Below are 19,130 nucleotides of genomic sequence, written 5' to 3'. Positions count from 1 at the left end.
CTGCTACAATAAGTTAAGACAAGGGAGACATCAATTCATTTGTTCATTCTTGCATAAATTCATTTACTGACTCATTGTTTAATAAACAACTTACTGAACAACCACTATGCTGAAGGCCATAAGGGATAAGAAACTTGGGAAGCTACATCCCTGCCCTCAAGGAGCCTGTACTTTAGTAAGGAACTGGTATCCATCTGTATGAAGATAGCTCCAATACAGGGCAGAACATTATCATGCTTTAAGCCGCCAGAAAGTTTGCTAGGTGTCAGCATTATCAGAATTGCCCTGTTGAGTGGTCTGATATGGCTTTCTGAGGGTGAAGGGGCTTGATTTGATCCTTGAAGGCTTGGTATAATCTAAACAGATGGGGGTGAGGGTTGGCATTGAGGAAACTCTTAGAAGCAGGGATGAATCTGGCTTTTGTTTTATTTATTTGTCAATGGATTGAACAAACTTTTTTTGAAATACCTATTATGTGCTTGAAAGATGAATAAGACATCCTTCCTTCCCTCAAACGGTTTGTAGTCCAATGGGAGGGGCTGACACATACAGAAAAATGTCTATTACAGCATGAGAAGTGTAACAACCAAGGTATGTGAAAAGGAGCATGCAGAAGGGCATCATTCTCCCGGATAATGAGCCGTGGGCTCAGTGGATGATAAGGGAGCCGAGGGTGCCGTAGGCACCAGGAACAGCAAGTGCAAAGGAGCACCGGGGGGCATTGTGGTGGGAAATAAGGTAGTTAGATGGCTGGAGATCAGATCATAAAGGCACTTTGAGGACAGTCTATGGAATTTGGGCTTTATCCAGAGGACAGGGCAATCACTGAAAGGTTTCACAGGGAATGGCATATCACATTTGCATTTTGGAAAGATAATGATAGCAATGGCTTATTTACATTGTTTAAGCCCAACTTTGATTTATAAGCATTCAATCTCATGATAACTTTTTCCATCTCCAGAGAGATGCACAAACTTGCCCAAGGTCAGTCAAGTAGTAAGAAGCAGAAAGATGTTCTGTCTCCAGGGCCAAACTCATGGTGCTTACACTCCACTACTTCTCTGCAGCATGGAGGAGGGATGGGGGAGGGGATGGCCAGGGAAGAGGCAGAAGCCAAAGTCAGAATAAAAATAATGAGGTGGGAACCAAAGCAGTGGGGGTGCGAATACAGAGGAAGAAACAGAATCCAGAAATGTTTAGCAAGTAGGTTCCACTGGACATTGTGATTGATTAGACGGGGAGAAAAGCAGAGGTGGTCTAGAATGACTCCAGGTTTCTGCTTCTCCATCTGCGTTTCTTGTGGGCGTCACCAGTGGGAGGAGCTACAGGAAGTAAAATAGGGGATGAGTTGGGGAAGCTGCAGGACTGGGAGGTGGGGGTCCCAGTGGGCAGTGGGGTCGTCCCAGCTGGAGCTCAGGAGCCAGGAATGCGCCAGGGACTAGGCTGGGAAATCTGACCGATTGGCTGGGATGGGGAGGGCTGATCAGACTGCAGGGAGCCGAGATGACAGAACAACTTCAGGACTGGAGTGTGAAGACTAAGGAGGCACAGAAGCCCTGTGACTAGGGAAGCCACACGGTCAGGAGCAGATTTTTAAATGTCAAGTCTCAAGCAAGCTAAAACATCTGAGAACTAAAATAGAACTTTATTCAAATCCCCATTCCAGGCTGTGGTGAAAACAACACCCCCTTGAGGATGGGCCAGCACCTCATGCTCAAGGTGGAGACCATGTCCAGGCTGCTCAGCAGGCTCTGGGGAATGTCCTTGGCTGCTGTCACCCTCACACCGGCACCCTGCCTGGGACGTCCGTCTTTGTTCCTGTAGGTCTGGAGCCTGCTCCACGAGGGCCTGGTGTGCGGTGGTGAAACGCCAGGACCCCAGTGCTCACAAGCACTTGTCTCTGTCCTGTCCCTCAAACCACCTGCTGACCGAAAGGTGAAAAGAAATGTTGGGAGGTGAAATGGAAGTGGGAAATGTCATTAACATCTTGAAATATTATCCCGCCGATTTAATGAAAGTTATATTTTGGGAAAACCAGTTCACAACACTGGGCGAGGCCTCACGGGTTAGGGAGAGGACAGAGGAAAAGGGAGACCAATTCAGACACCAGCGCAGTAAGGGCAAGGCTGTGCAGGGCTACTTAACTTCCATGCACTTCCACCTCCCATGCGATCCTCACAGCGGCTCTGTGAGTTGCTCTTATTATCTGCATTTTACAAGAGAGGGCATCCGAAAGAAGTTACACAAATTAGACAAAATCATCTGGCTTAGCAAATAGAAGAGCTCAGGCTTCAAACCTTGGTTTTCTGATGAAAACCTCTGAGAGAAAAAAGAATCCCTTTTTCCAGTGCATTCATCACCCGCTGCACGTCCCGCAACATCCGGCTGCCTCCCTGGGGATAAGGTGCTCGAAACATCAGAGCCTCAAGGTGCTGCGTTTGGAGGCTCTGTCTTCAGCGAAGATCCCACTGGGAAACAAGGCTGCACTGCCTTAAAGGATTCCTCTGGGCTTTGGAAGGGACTTCCCACAGGGAGCTGCTTCCCATCACACCACGTCGAGCCTGCCACGGGCCCCTGTGTAACTTAACTGTCGGGGCACGGTATAAAGCCGGCTCCAAAAACCGTCCTCTGATTCATGCCGAATGAATCGCTGGTACACACTGTCAGAATTTAAGAGGCAGGTGTAGCTCCCCTGATGCTTTGAATAGGAACTTGTTCAAATCATGTAGCCTCTCTAGGAACAGTTTTTCAAAAGAGTGGTTTATAATTTTTCATCTGTAGCAGTAGTGAGGGGGTGGATTCAGAGGAAGAAGGAGGCAGTGCTGACGGGGGAGGCAGGGAGCGAGATGCCATCCTGGATCAGAGCGGCAGAGATCAAAGGAGAGGGGTGATCCTCACCCCCGGAGATGAGAGGCTGGGAGAGAATGCCTGTGAAGGTAAAGGAAAGAAAGAAATTAGATGTAGTAGGTGGAGCCCTCTCTATAGAGAGAAGCAGAAGAGGTTTCTATTTTTCCAGATGAGAGCTGATAGTCAAGGCTTCCTGGCCCCACCGCCATCCTCTGCAGGGACCTCCACGTCAGCTGGGCTGTGGCTCCTGGTCGCCCATCCTTGCCCTCCTTCTGCCCCCTCTGCACCCCCTCCCTCCACTCTGTCTATAGCTTATGCATCCCAATGCCCACACGTTTGCTCTTTCTGAATAGCCATCCACCCTTTGCTCTACCTCATTGATCAGAATCAAATTTAAATGCCAAATGCCCCACAAATCTGACCTGAACTTCCAGCTCACAGTGGTTCCTACTGCCTACACCAGTGGTCCTCGAAGCCTGGCATGCGTCAGAATCACCTGGAGGGCATCTTAAAACACAGGCTGCTGGGACCCCAGAGTTTCCGATTCAGTAGGTCTGGGACAGGGCCTGAAAATGGACATTGCTAACAAGTTCCCAAATGATGCTGATGCTTATGGTCTGGGAATCGCTAACCTATAGCAGCATTTAGCCCTAATCATGCACTGCCCTGTGTTGACGCCTTAACTGAGCATCCAGACGAAGCTGTGAACAGTTCAAAGGCAGTGATGTAGGAGGTACTGGACTCCCTCACAGTACCAGTTAGCATCCTAGGTGCAGGTCCCCAAACCCAATGTCATTTATTAATTGTTGTGCAGAGTTAGTATTGATTTTAGGTAAAATTAAGAAGTAAGCAGTTTGTCTACAGGAACCTTCCACTTTCCTCTGCTTCATTCCTCAACCAATTTCCGTAGCAGTCCGCTTTCCCTCCTCCAGTCTGACTGAGACCCCAAGTAAACACAGGCCTGCGCTAAATACCTGGAGTTTTCCTGTCTGCCCCTCAAAGTTTACAGGAGATTCTTACAAGAAGTTGGACTGAGAAGGCCAGAAGTAAGGTAAGGCAGTAGCTGCAGAGGGGTGTGAGGCACCAGAGGGCTTTTTTTATTTTATTAAGATGAGAGAGAGCTGAGCTTATTTAAATACTGATGGAGAAAAGCCTGCGGAGGGGGAGGGGTGCCGGCACGGGAAAGCCCTAGAGAGAGGGAGGTCTCTGAGAGGGAGGGGAGGTGGGGTCCAGAGTACAGGGAGAAGGATTAGCTTAGACAGGAGCAGGGACACCTCTTCCATTGTAGATGGAGAAAGGAAAGGATGGGTTTAGATGCAGGAATAATGAGGCTTTAGACTCTAGGTGACTCCTAGCTCTAACATCTTGTGATTCCATGAAATTAAATTGCCACGGTGTCAGTGGCTTAATATGTCACCTCTCCTTGGCAGAGCTTTAACCCAAAGAAATGAATCTTTCATGAGAGACACTCAGGCTACGGGGAGGCCTGCCAATGGGGCAGTGGGGCCTCCCTAGTGGCCTCAAATACCTGCTATCCCGTGCTTCGTGTGGGTGGGATTGGAAAAATGGGATAAACATATCCAGCTGTGACAACGTAAGGACTAGAGCAAGGCCACAGAGCTAGTAAGTTCTGGAGCCAGATTTAGAACCCTGCTCCATCTGACCCCAGCAGTCATCTGGCCCACCCATTCACACTCATTCTCGGACCACTTGAAATTGCAAGGAAGGAATGGAAGCATTAAGAAAGCTGTTTCCTAACCCCCAGAATGGAGACTTGGGGTGCCATGCTCTTTCCCAGACCCACACAGCCATCTGGGGCTCTGAGAAACATCTACTGGTGATAGGAATAATACCAGCAATGACAGTTTATTCAATGTCTCCTCAATTAAATTAGCATGCGAAGTGCCTGCTACATAGCACCAGAACCTGGATCATAGGAAGAGCTCAATACATGTAAGCTGTCCTCATCATCTTCCTCCTCTTCTTCCTCCTTCTCATTATTATCATCTTTACTGTGTGCCAGGCAGCATGCTATGTACTTCATATATTTATTCTTTAAAAGTTTATGTTTTTCCTTATTACAAAAGTACTAGATGGTCAGCATTAAAAAATTCTAACAAGAAATGCATCACATAAAAAGTCCAAGTGTAGTGTGCTTGAAAGAGAGAGAAAGCACTGGGTTCTAACAGCCTGTGTTTATATTCTGGCTCCCTAATACTAACTGTGTGGTCTTGGGCATGTTATTTAACTCTCCTGTTCCTCAGTTTCCTCATTTGTTAAATGAGGGCAATAATAGTTCTTATGTCATAGAATTCTTGGGAAATTTAAAAAAGATGATATGAGCACAGTGCTTGGAACATAGTACACAGTCAGGATAAAGTAGTTATTGATATTATTTTTTTTATTAAGTTCCCCATAATCCACACCTCAGAAGTAATCAATATTGATAGCTCATTGTATATTTTTTTAGACTATATATGTATATTTTTATGGGATCTAAAAATATATAAATTATTTCACATCTTCACTAAATGCATATTATGGATGATTCTCAAAACAACCATAAAAAGTACATAGTGATACACATTTTATCTCTATTACTCCCTCTAAGGCTGCATCTTCTCCATAGTAAATGTTCAAAGGAAACCTCTGAAGGCTGAAGTGTGGGGCGTGGGTCAGCAACCTTTTTCTGCAAAGGCCCCGATAGAAATAGTTTAGTATTTGCAGACTATATGGTCTCTGTTGCAGCTAGTTAACTCTGTGGTTGTAGTGTGAAAGCAACCATGGACAATATGTGAACAAATGAGAGTGGTTATGTTCCAATAAAACTTTATTTGGAGGCCAGGTGCAGTAGCTCACACCTGTAATCCTAGCACTCTGGGAGGCCAAGGCAGGAGGATCACTTGAAGTCAGGAGTTCTAGACCAGCCTGAGTAAGAGTGAGACCCTGTCTTTACTAAAAATAGAAAAATTAGCCGGGCATGGTGGCACAGCTCTATAGTCCCAGCTACTGGGGAGGCTGGGGCAAGAGAATCTCTCGAGCCCAGGAGTTTGAGGTTGCTGTGAGCTAGGCTGATGCCACAGCACTCTAGCCCGGGCAATAGACTGAGACTTTGTCTCAAAGAAAAAAAAAAAAACAACTTTATTTGGAGATTGAAATTTGAACTTCCTATAATTTTCAGAACTCACAAAATATCTTTTGATTTTTTTTCCAACCACCATTTAAAAACATAAAAACATTCTCAGTTTGCAAGCTGCACTGTACAAAAACAGGTAGCAGGCTGGATTTGGCCTGCAGGTCACAGGGAGCAAACTAGCTTGCTATTCTGGAGCCTGGTTGAAAATTAGAGGGGCAATGAAGTATAGCAGTAACATCTTAATATAACCTTCCTGCCTTCTCAGTAGGAAGGACCTTTTCCTCCCCTTGAGATGCATGATCCCACCAAACCTGTTAAAATCCTACTCACCTGTCAAGGTTTAGATCAAATGCCACATCCTCTGTAAAGTCTTCCAAAAATTCTCCTAAAGAATTAAAAGCTGTTCCCTCCCCAGAGTCCTCTTAGCACTTCTTTTATAGTACCTACTAAATATTGTATCCCTGCTAGGCCTCAAACTCCCTGTGCATTCGATTTATTCGCTGTGTATCCGGAACCAGCACAGTGCTTGGCAACTGAGAAGGACTGGGCTGAACCACTGAGCTTCACTTTCACTTTGTTGGGTGCAAGAAAAAGAGACTCATTAGAATAAGTCTGGGGGAGGGAGGAGGGAGGTTATTTAGAATCAGGAACACCCTAAGGGACCTAAATTCAGGAAGCCTCCACCAGTGCTTCTTGTTTCTCTTCCCGCTACCTCTCTCTCTCTCTCTCTCTCTCTCTCTTTTTCTTTCTCTCACCATATGGATTCCCATTTCTACCTCTCTGAGTAGGTCTATTTCATTACTTTGTTGTTGTTTTTTCCCCTCAGCAGTCATCTCAGTTCAAGAGCTAATAGAGATCAACTAGCTTCTGGGAGTCCTACTTGTAAATTTCTGGGAAAGAGAATCTGATTGGCCAGGGGAACTGGCTGCACTGTATAAGCTAAGTGCAGAAGCTTGACTGAGTGGGTAGTCCAGGGATTGTTTTCCCAAAATGGAGGGAATGTGTTAAGCAGACACTTCAAAATGCCTATAATACTTGCTGGCTTCATTTGTTTCATGATGGCTCGTGTCGTGGTTACTGGCGTACATCTTTCTCTCTCTTCTCCACTACCTAGACAGACAGCATGCTCCTTTAGAACAGGGACAAAGTCTTACTCGTTTTGGTGTCCCCAGTCCTAGCACAGTGTTTTGACACACAACAGGTGATAGCAAACACTTACTGAACTGAGTGGAAAACAACACCTTCTCTTCAGCCTTTAATGCATCTTTCATCTTTATGAAAGATACACATTCCATTGCTAAGCCAAAGAAGTGGCATAAAAGATAAATTTCCTTTTCTTAGCTTCAGTACTGTTTTTTATTAAATTGTCTTTAGCTTAGATAATTGCATTATTTCAATTTTAGGTTTTCTGAGGTCAAACAACCTAGGTCCAGATGTACTAGGAATGCAGCTATAAGAGTTTCAGAGCAATTATCTCCTTCCAGATCTGTAGGGCAGAACAACTTGAACTCTGGAGCCCAGCTGGTGACAAATCCTTTTAATACATACCCCTCTCAGAATCAGTCCAAACTGAACTCAAGACTAGTTTGAGCAGAGAATTACTTAGCTGTGGCTAGCAGCCTAGGTAGCTGTTACCTATGCAGGCTTCTAAGAGTGGCTCAGTGCCCCAGATCACACCGGAATCCCTCTGCCCATTAACCAAGGCCAGTATAAGATCATGTTCAACATTACTGCAGCAGCCAAGGTCAATCAGGAGAGGCAGTCTCTTTCCTGGCTGTCTCTGAACTGCTGGAGAGTTTCTCTCCATAGTTTATTACATCTCCTCTGATCTGCTCCCTTGGGGAGAAGTTGGCTCATTGTTTACCAAAACCAGTGGCTCCCACCGGTAGCTCTGCTGCCTCTTTCTGCTCTGATGAGCTGTAAGCTTCAGGCAGAAGCAAATCTCAGGGAAGGGGCATTACAACACAGCCCAAAGCAAATGCACCGTGTTCTAGTTTGTGCCTTCCTTGACTTGGCTAACCGATTCCTAAGGCCTTTCTCAGGGTCTTCTAACCTCCCTTCCACATCCTCATTATTATTATTTTTTTTCTTTTTGAGACAGGGTCTTGCCCTGTCACCTGGGCTAGAGTGCAATGGTGTCATCATGGCTCACTGCAACCACAAACTTCTGGGCTCAAGGGATCCTCCTGCCTCAGCCTCCTAAGTAGCTGGGACTGAGGTGCACACCACCATGCCCAGCTAATTTTTTCTATTTTTTGTAGAGACGGGGGTCTTGCTCTTGCTCAGGATGGTCTTGAACTCCTGGCCTCAAGTGATCCTCCCACCTCGGCCTCCCAAAGTGCTAGAGTAACAGGCGTGAGCCACTATGCCCTCCACATCCTCATTAGAAAGAAGTGGAGACAGGACAAAGTGGATTTTCTGTCCCACTAAAATGTCAGTAATATTCTTACATGTATACTTTCTTCATAATAGATACTCTAAGACTTTCATATTTCGTATACCAATAATGTACAAAGCTGATCTTCCTCGCAAGAGGACTGTGAATGTGCACAAATATGTCATGTTTCTTAATGAAATGCAGAGAACTCAAACTTATCATTGCTTATCCCATTTAAATAACAATTATAAATATGAATCAAATGCATATGAACTCAAGCAAATCTCTTTGACTATCCTTTATTACTTAATCAGGATCTTTCAAAAGCTCTTCACAGGACTTCTACAACAATTAGAGCTTTTTTGAAAAGTGGCCCAGAAAAAGACAATAATAACTATGCTTAAAAAAAATGCATTAAGATCTTGGGGCATTTAGTCTGTTGGCCAATTCCCGAATGGTTATCCTCTCAGCCTACCCACATGCGAGTCCATTCTTTGGGTTTGTTATTGTTTAAAAAGAACAAAATAGAAAGAAATTATATGGACAGCTAAAAATATATATAGAAAAAAATTAGCCGGGCATGGTGGTGCATGCCTGTAGTCCCAGCTACTCGGGAGGCTGAGACAGGAGGATCACTTGAGCTCAGGAGTTTGAGGTTGCTGTGAGCTAGGCTGACGCCACGGCACTCACTCTAGCCCGGGCAACAGAGTGAGACTCTGTCTCAAAAAAATATATATAAAAAAATAAAAAGAACAAAGATGCTGTGTTCATTTATTCTGAAAGGGGGAATTTCTATTCCTCACTGCAATGATGGGCTACGTTTCCCTGCCACCTCTCCTAGGAGTTCAATAATGTGAATGTCTTATTAACACAACTTTTTAAAGTTAGTATGTTCCCTTAAACATTTTTGCCTATAAAAATTATAGTTCTCAATTTTCTACCCATCCCTTAACTTTCTGGGAGAAGCATGTCACAGTTTGTGGATTAGCCAGATACCTTGTTCTTCTTTCTTCTGTGATGGAACTTTTGGTCACTTAATGCTCTTTATTGACCTGAAGCTTAGCTGAAAAGAGAAGAAGATGAAATTTAAACTAATAATTTTTAAGTCTTAAATCATGAGTGTGTCACCATGCTTTTCTGAGAGGCTTGAATTCTACTATGAATTACTTTGAGGGGTCTTTTAAAATAATATTTTAAAATAATAATATCATTTCTCTAAGATGCCCTTTATAGAAAATATTTTCCTTGAGTGTTTATGGTTACAGGCTAACAGTTCAAGTGGTAACCTAATAAAGGCAAAACAAATGATGATAATTAGTATGTTGCTTCAATTATCTGTGGGTCAGAAAAATCAATGGCAAGATAGACAAATAAAAGAGCAGTTAAGAGCAGGGGCTTTGAGTCAAACAGAGCCAGGCTTGAGCCCCTTATATTTATGAACTGTGTGCCTTGGGCAAAGCGCTTACTCTCAGCAAGGCTGTAAAATGAGAACCAATACAACATCTAACATTTGTTTATGATTTTATGTGCTGGCCACCGTGCTAATTATGTCACATGCATTCATTATCTCATTTCATCCCCAAAATAATCCCATGAGGAAGGTACTATTAATATCTTCATTTTACAAATGAAGAAATTGAAGCTCAGAAAGGTTGAGTAACTTGCTCAAAATCACAGAGTGGCACAGCATTTAACTCAATGCCGTCTCTGTCTGGCTCTAGAGACCAGTTCATAAATACGGCATTATACTGTGTCCCTGTAGTAGTAATCTCCTTACAGGGTGAGCTGTGAGGGTTAAATGACATAATGCATGTAAAGAACATGCCTGGCACATAGTTAGTGCTGTTATTCTTCTTACACATTATTCTTATCATATATCACCAGCTAACATTTGTATAGCACTTTACCGTTTATAAAGCTAATTTACATGGTAATTAATTGGAAACTGTGGCTCAGAAAGATTAAAAGACTTGGCCAAGGTCATTTGGCTTGTGAGCACAGCGATATCTTTCGATTCTAGAACCCATCAACTTCACCCTGCCTTTTAATCACTGAGGAGTGCTATGTTTTTCTATAATTTATTTCATTGATTATTAGAAGAGGTGGATATTTTCAGATTAGGTGAGTTCTAATCTTGCCCGCCTCTAATTTGTTGCTTTATCTTGGTAAATCTTGAAATCTGTTTCTTGATTTTCTGCTTGATTCTCTCCTTGATGTCAGACAATTCACCTTTCCAGAAATGTGGAGGAAAGAGAAGCTTCATTTGTCCCACTCCCACATTCTTTTCCACAGTTCAATGTACACACGTAGGTAGGTATCAAATTACGAATGGGCTGTGTTTCTTGTTAATTAATTCGTAAGATGAATGTTTGGAAATCTGAGCATTTCTCCCATATTTTGATGAAACTTAAGTCCCCTAAGGAGCCCATAGGAACCTATCATGAGCCTGTGCCAGATGCAGGGAAAAGAGGAAAGGGAATGTGGAGAAAGATCCAGAAGCATGGATCCCTCCACTTCTGAAAGTCTTTGGCTTTCGATCTCCTCACCTCCTCGTAGTCTGTTGTCCCGTCTCCTAGTGTCCCATATCTTTCTATTGCTCTGAGCAACCCTGAAATCAGCCCTGCCTTACACCAAAGTCTCCTAAGCTCCAAAACTACCTGCCTGCTTCCCTTATTTTTTCCTCTTCACCCTCTAATCTAAATGATATGAACTTGGGTGTTTGCAGGAAGGTAGGCTAATGAAATAATTCACATTAAAGTATGAAAGGCTAATTTCCCTTATCCCTTATAGAGATGTTTTTGCATTTAAAAAAGATTATTAACATAAGTGAATTTGTAAGTGGCGGGAACTCTAGCAGTGAAACAAAATAAAGTGAAAAATGGGTGATGCAGAAGGCCTTTTGGAAGAGCGGTGTCATAGTACGGGCAGAGCAGCCCAGCTAGGCTCTTTCTCGCTGTATCCCTTTATGCCACCACCCTCTCCAGCACACATGCTCACGCATGTGCCCAAACACACATCGTATCAGCTACCCGGGCTTCGAGCTTTTCCTGATCACCGGGCAACTATTAGAATGATAGCATTTCAGAATTGGAAAGGGTTTTAGAACTAATGTCATTAGCTCACTTTACATTTGAGGAAACAAGGCTCAGGCAGCCAGGTTCACACACTGGTGGGTGTAGAACCAGTACTAGATTCCAGGTCTTCTGCCCAAGAATCTAGCATTTTCTTCTACACTCTATGCTTAGCATTTAGAAGTCTTGTAACGTAAACTTAGAAACACTCGTGCATTGACCTTGTTTGCTTATCCACTTGGATTTTCTTTTTTTTTCTTTCTCTTTGGAGTTGGCAGGTGGAAACCATCAGCGCTGGAGGCAAGAGAGTCTGACCTGGTGTTCCTACCGACATGTTCTGGCCCGGAGGCTTGGCATTCTCTGTCCTCTGCCAAGTGGGACTGTGGAGGAACTAGAACATTAGGGCCATTTGGGGGCCCTGGCACATGCTTCCTTCTTCATTAGCCACTCATAGGAGATGTCATAAGATTTAAAAATACATGTGAAAATATTAGGATTATGATTGCCTCTCTCTTCTTTCTCCCACTGAGCATTTAGATTTTCACTTGAATAATTGGAACCACTTTTTTTGCTCCCTTAGCAATACAGCATCATGGTGATCATGGTCTCCAGAAAAGGCAGACTGCCTGGGGCCATATCTCAGCCACCATTTCCTGGCCGAGTGACCTTAACAGGTTACTTAACCACTGTGCCTCAGCTCCTTCATCTAGAAAATAGAGACACTAATAGTTTATACCTTATGGGGTTAATATATGCTATGCAAGTGCTTAGTAAAAGTTGTCATCATCATCATTATTATCAATAACTGTGGGTGTTTTTAAGTTTAATTTTTAAAAAATTTTTAAAGTATATTTTTATGTTTAAGAAAGGGTAGCTTTTGTAGTCTTAGCTGCCTTTCTCCATTGCCTGGCAATCTGAAAATAGTGCAGTCATTAAAGGTTAAGTTGACCCTTTATGCAATTCTTGCCTAGGAGGCCTCATTGTGTATAGTGAGTCACCACCACTTAGAAGTAGATGTGAGTCAGTAGCCTGTTAAAAGGAAGTCAGAAGTTCCCCCAGCTCAAAGTGAGAGGATCCAAACCCAGCCCCGGGGTACAGAGGGAAACGGAGTGCCCTGGAGTAGCTGTGGTAGTCTAGTGAGAGGGTATAATGTGGTGAGCAAATTCTGGGGCTTTGGAATCACACAGACCTCAGTTTGATTCCAGCTCTACCTCTACCTTGCTGTGTGACCTCAGGCAAGTTACTTAACCTCTCTGTGCCTCATTTCTTATCTATAAATGGAGATGCCTTAATAGAGATTATTTCATGGCATAAATGTTTGGGAAAATGCTGAGAATCAAGAAAATGCTCAATAAAAAGTAATTAATATTGTGATTATCACCACCATTGTCATCGTTAATGGGAGTCAGGACAAACAAGCAGTTCCAGGGATCAAGGATAATGGAGAAGTAAGCTAAGAGAAAAAAGTAACAGGAACAAGAACATGTCTTTGATATGGTGAGTTTTAGGTAGTGACAAGCCATTTAGCTAGTACTAAGTGTAAAAGAAGTCACAATTTATTCCTTACTGCACACCTATGAAAAAATGAGTGATGTGTGTTCACATAATTTCCATTTTGTAGAGGAAGATTCTGAGGAATAGAGTACAAACAATCTTCATGCGAAAATGTGCATCTGATTTAGCACTAGTTAGAAGCTGAGCTTTCATTCAGATCCTGGTGTCTTGGGTAACTATCCTGTCCTAGGTGGAGGAGGATCTTGTTAGGTCTGCGACTCCAAAACATGCTAAAAATATGAATGTCATGTAATCATCCTGTCCTTCTTCCTGATCGAAATTGGCCCTCCTGATTTCATGCCATCTGCAAATTTGCACATCCTTTGTGCTCCTTTTTGCTCACATTTTATGCCTTTCTTTGCCATCTCATTTACTCCTCATGTTTCAATCTCTGGGCTTCCATTTTTCTTCTTTTTTTAATGCAGTGTTGTTTCTCTCTCTCTCTCTCTCTCTCTCCCCCTCCTTTACACCCTCCACCTCCTCTCTCCACACCAATCAAATTCCTGCTTGCTTCTTGCCATATTCATTATCCTACCTCATTCCCCCCTTATTCCTAGAAAACAGCTCACAGAGACTCACCCTTCCCCCCTCCAACTCACAGGCCCACCCTCCATAAATTCCAGCAGCCTGGCAATCAGTAACTTTAGCATCACACTTCACAGCTCTCATAGTTTACACTACTTGTTACTACTCTCCTTGCTACTGCTCTCTAGGGTTTCTGCTAAAAAAAAAAATGCTTCGCTTTAAAAATATCCTGGGTACAAGTTGAACCTACAGTTAAGTTTACTCGCACATTTACACATTTCATGGTTTTATTTTAACTAGTAGCTTAGGTCTATGCTCAATTATGCAGGGAAGGAAGGGAAGATCCTTAGGGAACAAATTTTTCTTTAAAGAAGAAAAACCATCTGAACATTCAACAGAAACCCCAGTCCTGAGTCCACCCACCCACCCTCTTATCTGCCCACTCCCCCAATCTCAGGCTGATGGAGCTTTGCTTTTTCCTTTGTCGGGTCATTTGTTTCACTCTTCCTGGAGCTCAGATGGCCTCGAGTCTGTGTATGTGTGCACACGTGTGTGGCCACTGCTGTTTTTCCATAGGGCTCACCTCTCTTCTGCCATTTTACTAGGACACAGGAGGCGGCTCTCCGTTCTGGCTCTCCCTCTTTCTCCCTGCCCCCAACTCAGCCTGGGCTTTTTCCTGTCTCTTAACTCCACCAGTGCAGCAGCAACTAGCTGAGCTGCTTGCGTGTGAGAGAGAGAGAGAGAGAGAGAGAGTGTGTGTGTGTGTGTGTGTGAGTCTGCGTGCGCAGCTAGGCCAAGCCTGCGAGCCTGCCTGTCACTGGAGAGTTTTAGTTTGCATTCAGAAGAAAGGAGGAGGGGAGACAAGAGGGGAGGAGGAAAAGGTGGAGGGGGGAGGAGTGGGGGGGCGCGGAGAAGGGAGGGAGAATGTCTTGTTTGTGGCTTGTCAGCAATTGCTTGAGACAAGCTTCCATGTGTGAAAGCTACTTGGCATGAATGCCTGGGCCGTACCAAGTGTCACCGCAGCAAGAGGGGGAGTCAGAAGAAAAACAGATCAGACCAGAGCAGACAATAGGCCCCTAAAGTGTTCCCCCTAAGTTGCTTTGATGTTGTCCTGGTGTCTTGATACCAGGAGGCCAGGGATTGCAGGAAAAGGGTCTTTTTTGTCTTCATTCACTTTCCCCCCTCAGTTTCTGAAATGATTCTCCAGAATTTCTCCTCATAAAAAAGGTAAGAGCCCTAACAATTCCTTCTTCTGTGGCAGGCTTGTTCGCCTGTGCCTGGAAGTGGGGGTCTCATTCCTGCGCTGCTCAGGAGGAGCGCTGGGGTCCTGCGATTGGAGCTCCTGCGTTGCCCCTGGAAGTCTTTCAAGGCACTCAGGGCTGGGGATGGCCCCTCTTTCGAGGGAACCCCAGTAACACGATCTGTGCCTCTGGGTTGGTGGGGGAGAAGGGGTGGATGGAGAGGGGTGGGAGGAGGGTGTGAGGGTGGAGGGTGGGAGGGAAAAGGGAGAGAGAGAGGGAGAGAGAGAGAAGAGAGAGAAAGGGGGGCCTGGAAGAGGCAGAGAAGGGCAGAGCCCTCGCTCAGAGAAGCCCCAGCCCCGAGCCCAGGGAGGCCTTGCAAGCTCCCAGCCGGGCATTCTCAGGCTGAGCCAGGGCCGGCCGCGGCTCCGCCGAGCGACTGCAGAGATTGCAACGAGCTTTGTGTGTGCGAGTGTGCCCGTGGGTCTGTGTGTGTGTGTGGACTTCCCACACACTGCCCTGGCGCTCCTCGTTGTGAAGGGGAGGTACCCCAATCTTTCTCACCCGGCCCAGACTCCGCCAGGAGCAGCGGCATGGCAGGCAAGCAGGGAGAGCCAGAGAACTCTGCCACAAGACGATCCAGAAACTTTTCCCGTCTCAGGGATCTCTCTGGTCGTAGAGACTGTAGAGGAGTTGTGGGGTGCCCCCTGCCTCAATTTCCCCATCTGTAAAATCGAGAGAGCTGATGGGGATGCTGCATGCCTCCCTGGGGATTTAGCGAAACAGAACCCGATCGCTGTGTCTGAAACGCGTGGAGAAATCTTCACGCTAGAAATGCCTTGGAATCACGAAGTAGAAGTGTTATCATTATTCTTGATCATCATCATCATGATAATAAAACCATCATTAAAGACACCCTGAGACAAATAGACCGGGGAGCACAGATCAAGTGTCTGAGCATTTCTAAGGAAACAAAAAGCCTTTTTCCACCTGTTGGCTTCTGTCCTTTTCTCTTGTGCCTTTTCGTTAGATTTATTGGTCGATTTGTACGGAGAATGGGGTGGGAGGGGTTGGGTTTTCCCCTTTCCTCCTCCCTTGTACATATTTTTTTTAAAAAGAAGGTCAACGTAAGATGCTTGAGAGAAAATGTGCCTCCTGTTCTAGTAGTTTATGCAAGACCTTGTGTTTTCCGGCGCTGGCAGGGCACGCAGACACATCTGTAAACTCTACCTTGGAGGTTACAGATTTTTACTGTGGCTTTTAGAGATTAAATGAGATTTATTTACAATTGCTGTTTATCAGAGAGTAAATATCTTACTGTGTGTGTACGAGGGGAAGAATGTGAAGGCTGTTTACTCACTGGTGGTTTTGTGGATAGAACCTTTTGCTTTTTAAAGTGATCTTGAGAGATGGGAGTGGAGGGCTGAAATCCGTACCTAACATTCATCTTGTAAAAATTTTTTTTGAGGAAAAAAAATGGGTTTTTAGTTTCTTGAATTGTGGATTTCCTTTCTTCTGTTCTTACGCGGTGATTGTTCGGAGGCTCTCGGTTGTAGCTCTCTCTCTGAATTCTCTGGGGGAATTTCTGCTCTCTTACCTAACTGTGGATTTTCTGTGACTCTACTACTTGTCCGAAAAAATCTGTAGAAGTCTGGGAGCTGTGCCTCCTTCCATTCTAACTGCAAATGTTTATCAGACTGACTCCGTGTCAGAGCTGGAGACTGAAGCAAAGGGCCAGCCCTGGCTGCGAATATTTATGTCCTTCTCATAGAGGCCTGGGAACCCTGACTTCTAGGTGTGCGAGAGGCTGAAGGAAAGACCTGGATCTGGCAAGAAAGTCCCCCCACATTTAATGTTTTATTGGAACGGAGCTGTAGTTTATATCTTAAAACTTAATTGTTTTCTACTTTGCAGGCAGAGATCTTACCACGGTTTGTCTCTGACAAGATTTCAGGATCCAAATATCTTCCTAAAATGTTAGAATGTCAGAACTGCAAGGGTAAAGAAAGGTATTCATCATGTTTTACATGAGGATGCTAAGGCCCAAGAAGGAGAAGCAACCATCTGAGGGGGCTCAAGGGAGCTGTGGTGCATCTAGACCACACCCTGGGGTTCAGAGCACCCCGAGGGTCTTCATGCCAGTTACCCTCACCTCACACTTGGCACTGCTGGCACTGCTGGGTTTTACACCCTCCAGCACTCGGCCAGCCACAGAGAGGCGCCTTTTGCAGTTCCGCTTGCTGCGCCGGATTACAGCCCCACACTCTGCCCTCTCAGGTCCTAAAATGACACAAACATGGTTAACATGGGTCACAGCATGAATTTGCATGAATTCATTCATGGCTTCATTTGTTCATCTCGCTAATATTTTGAGGGCCTTTATTATGCACGAGGCACTTGCTGGGCACTGAGGACACAGGAACTAACAAGGCAGATGTGCCACTGTCCTGAGGGAGCTTGCAGTCTGGTCGCTATGATCAACATTAACCACATAGTGATACAAATCAGTAATTATAATATTGATAATAAATATTGAACAGCATGCAGATATTATAATGCAGGGCAAAAAGTTGTATTAAGTTACTGACCTAAAGTCTGTGCCTAGACATAAGCTCACTGACCTTTTCTCTTTGTGGCTGAGTTTCCCTTGCCCCAGCTAACCCCCATGCCACCAGTGGCGTTCCTGCTCACACAGAGCCCAGGGATTCCAAAAACAGGAGAAAATTTTCTCTTTCCTTCTCCCTTTCTCCTTCCCTCCTTCTTTCTTTCTCTGTCAGCACACAGTACAGCCAAGACACAAATAATATCTGCTGACTGTTTACACTCGTGCCATTAAATAACTTCACACTTGTTGTGAGCTGGCCAATATAGCTGTCATTATCTGGGTAATTCACCCTTGACTGTGGTTAGTGAGGCTCTTGTCTCACTTTGCTTATTCCATAGTTCCTCCAGGGCTGACACTAAATGCTAAACTGCAGGAAACTCCACCATTATCACTATCATCTTGGAATTCCAAAGACAATAAATGTAATGAAATGACTTTTCCCACCCCTCCCAGCAAAGACACATGTCTATTTACAAAGGGGAAAATTTTTAAAAAACCTCTTCAACAGATCCCATTTTGGTTGGGTTATTAAAATCCTAAAATCTTACTAGTTTGATGGTATCAAAGGTAAGACCATCTTTCCCTGCCCTCCCCCCTTCCTCCTATTTGTAGTTTTTCTTGGAAAGAATACAGTATGTGGTCGAAATGCCAGTCATTTCCATAGAGGCAGATTTGTGCTTAATGCTGGTATCACCATTTTCTACGCGTGTCTTTCTCTAGTACTCAGAGGAGTGTTGTCTTCAGTGTTGTCAATCCACCTTTTAAAAAGATTAATTTAATAGTTTAAAAAGAAGACAGACATGCCCACCCACACATAAATCATAGGTTTGGTGCCTATACTTTGGGAACCCACACACGTTCTGTGGTTAAGTCATGTCATGAGCAAAATAAGAGTCATTTCTACGCACCCAGCGTTGCTACACAGTGATGTACCCAGCCCACATTGCAGCAACAACCTGAACTGAGCTTGCTTGCTCGCATGGTCTGCGTTTGGTACCTGTGGCCAATGCTTTCTCCTCTGAGCTGTATGCACTTCATTTGTAAGTCTTTGATCACTTCCGACGTACCCCCACCCTGCCCCCACACCCCCACAAATGTGTTACTCACTGGGGAGCTGCCTCTGGGGGAGGCAATCAGAGCTGGCATCGGAAGAGTAATCCAAAGAGAGGAACAAGCTGGGTGGGGAGTTGAGAAGTGAATAAAACAAGGGTCTGGTTGGAGGAAAGATTTAACAGAACTGGAGAGCCAGGTGGCAGTGACAGGCCATCCTTAACTCTGGGGGAATAAACTGAAAACTGTTAAGACATTTGAAAGGCGCAATGTGTGGGTACTGTGTATAAATAAAAATGCTAAAGCCTCTAGTTTTCCTGAAACTAAAACCAATACTCCATGCAGGACATTCCCCGAACTCATTAATTACAAATACTGCTTTTTCATGTAGTTTTTTGAAGGGAATTTTGTGGTGTTCTCCCCTCAGGAGACATAAATACGAGATGTACAATGGAAATTTTCTCCATTCCTTTTAAGCCTTGACATTTTAATGTATTCTAAAATATCTACTTAGTCCTCTCTTATAACAGCTCTGTGAATTAAGTAATATTGTTATTCTTCTGTTATATTTGTGTAAGGTTATATGACTCACCCAAGGACTCACAAGAAAGTAGGGGTGAGATGACTGATTAAATCTCCCTGTTAGGCATTCAAGAGATGAGAGGCAGAGAACTGAGGCAATCACCATGATACCCGGATTAAAGGTACTGTGTTGACATGGCATTAA

Source organism: Eulemur rufifrons, chromosome 8 (genome assembly GCF_041146395.1).
Source record: "Eulemur rufifrons isolate Redbay chromosome 8, OSU_ERuf_1, whole genome shotgun sequence".
In the NCBI taxonomy this organism is placed as follows: Eukaryota; Metazoa; Chordata; class Mammalia; order Primates; family Lemuridae; genus Eulemur; species Eulemur rufifrons.
The sequence above is the reverse complement of the archived record's forward strand: the minus strand, read 5'-3'. Positions refer to the sequence as shown.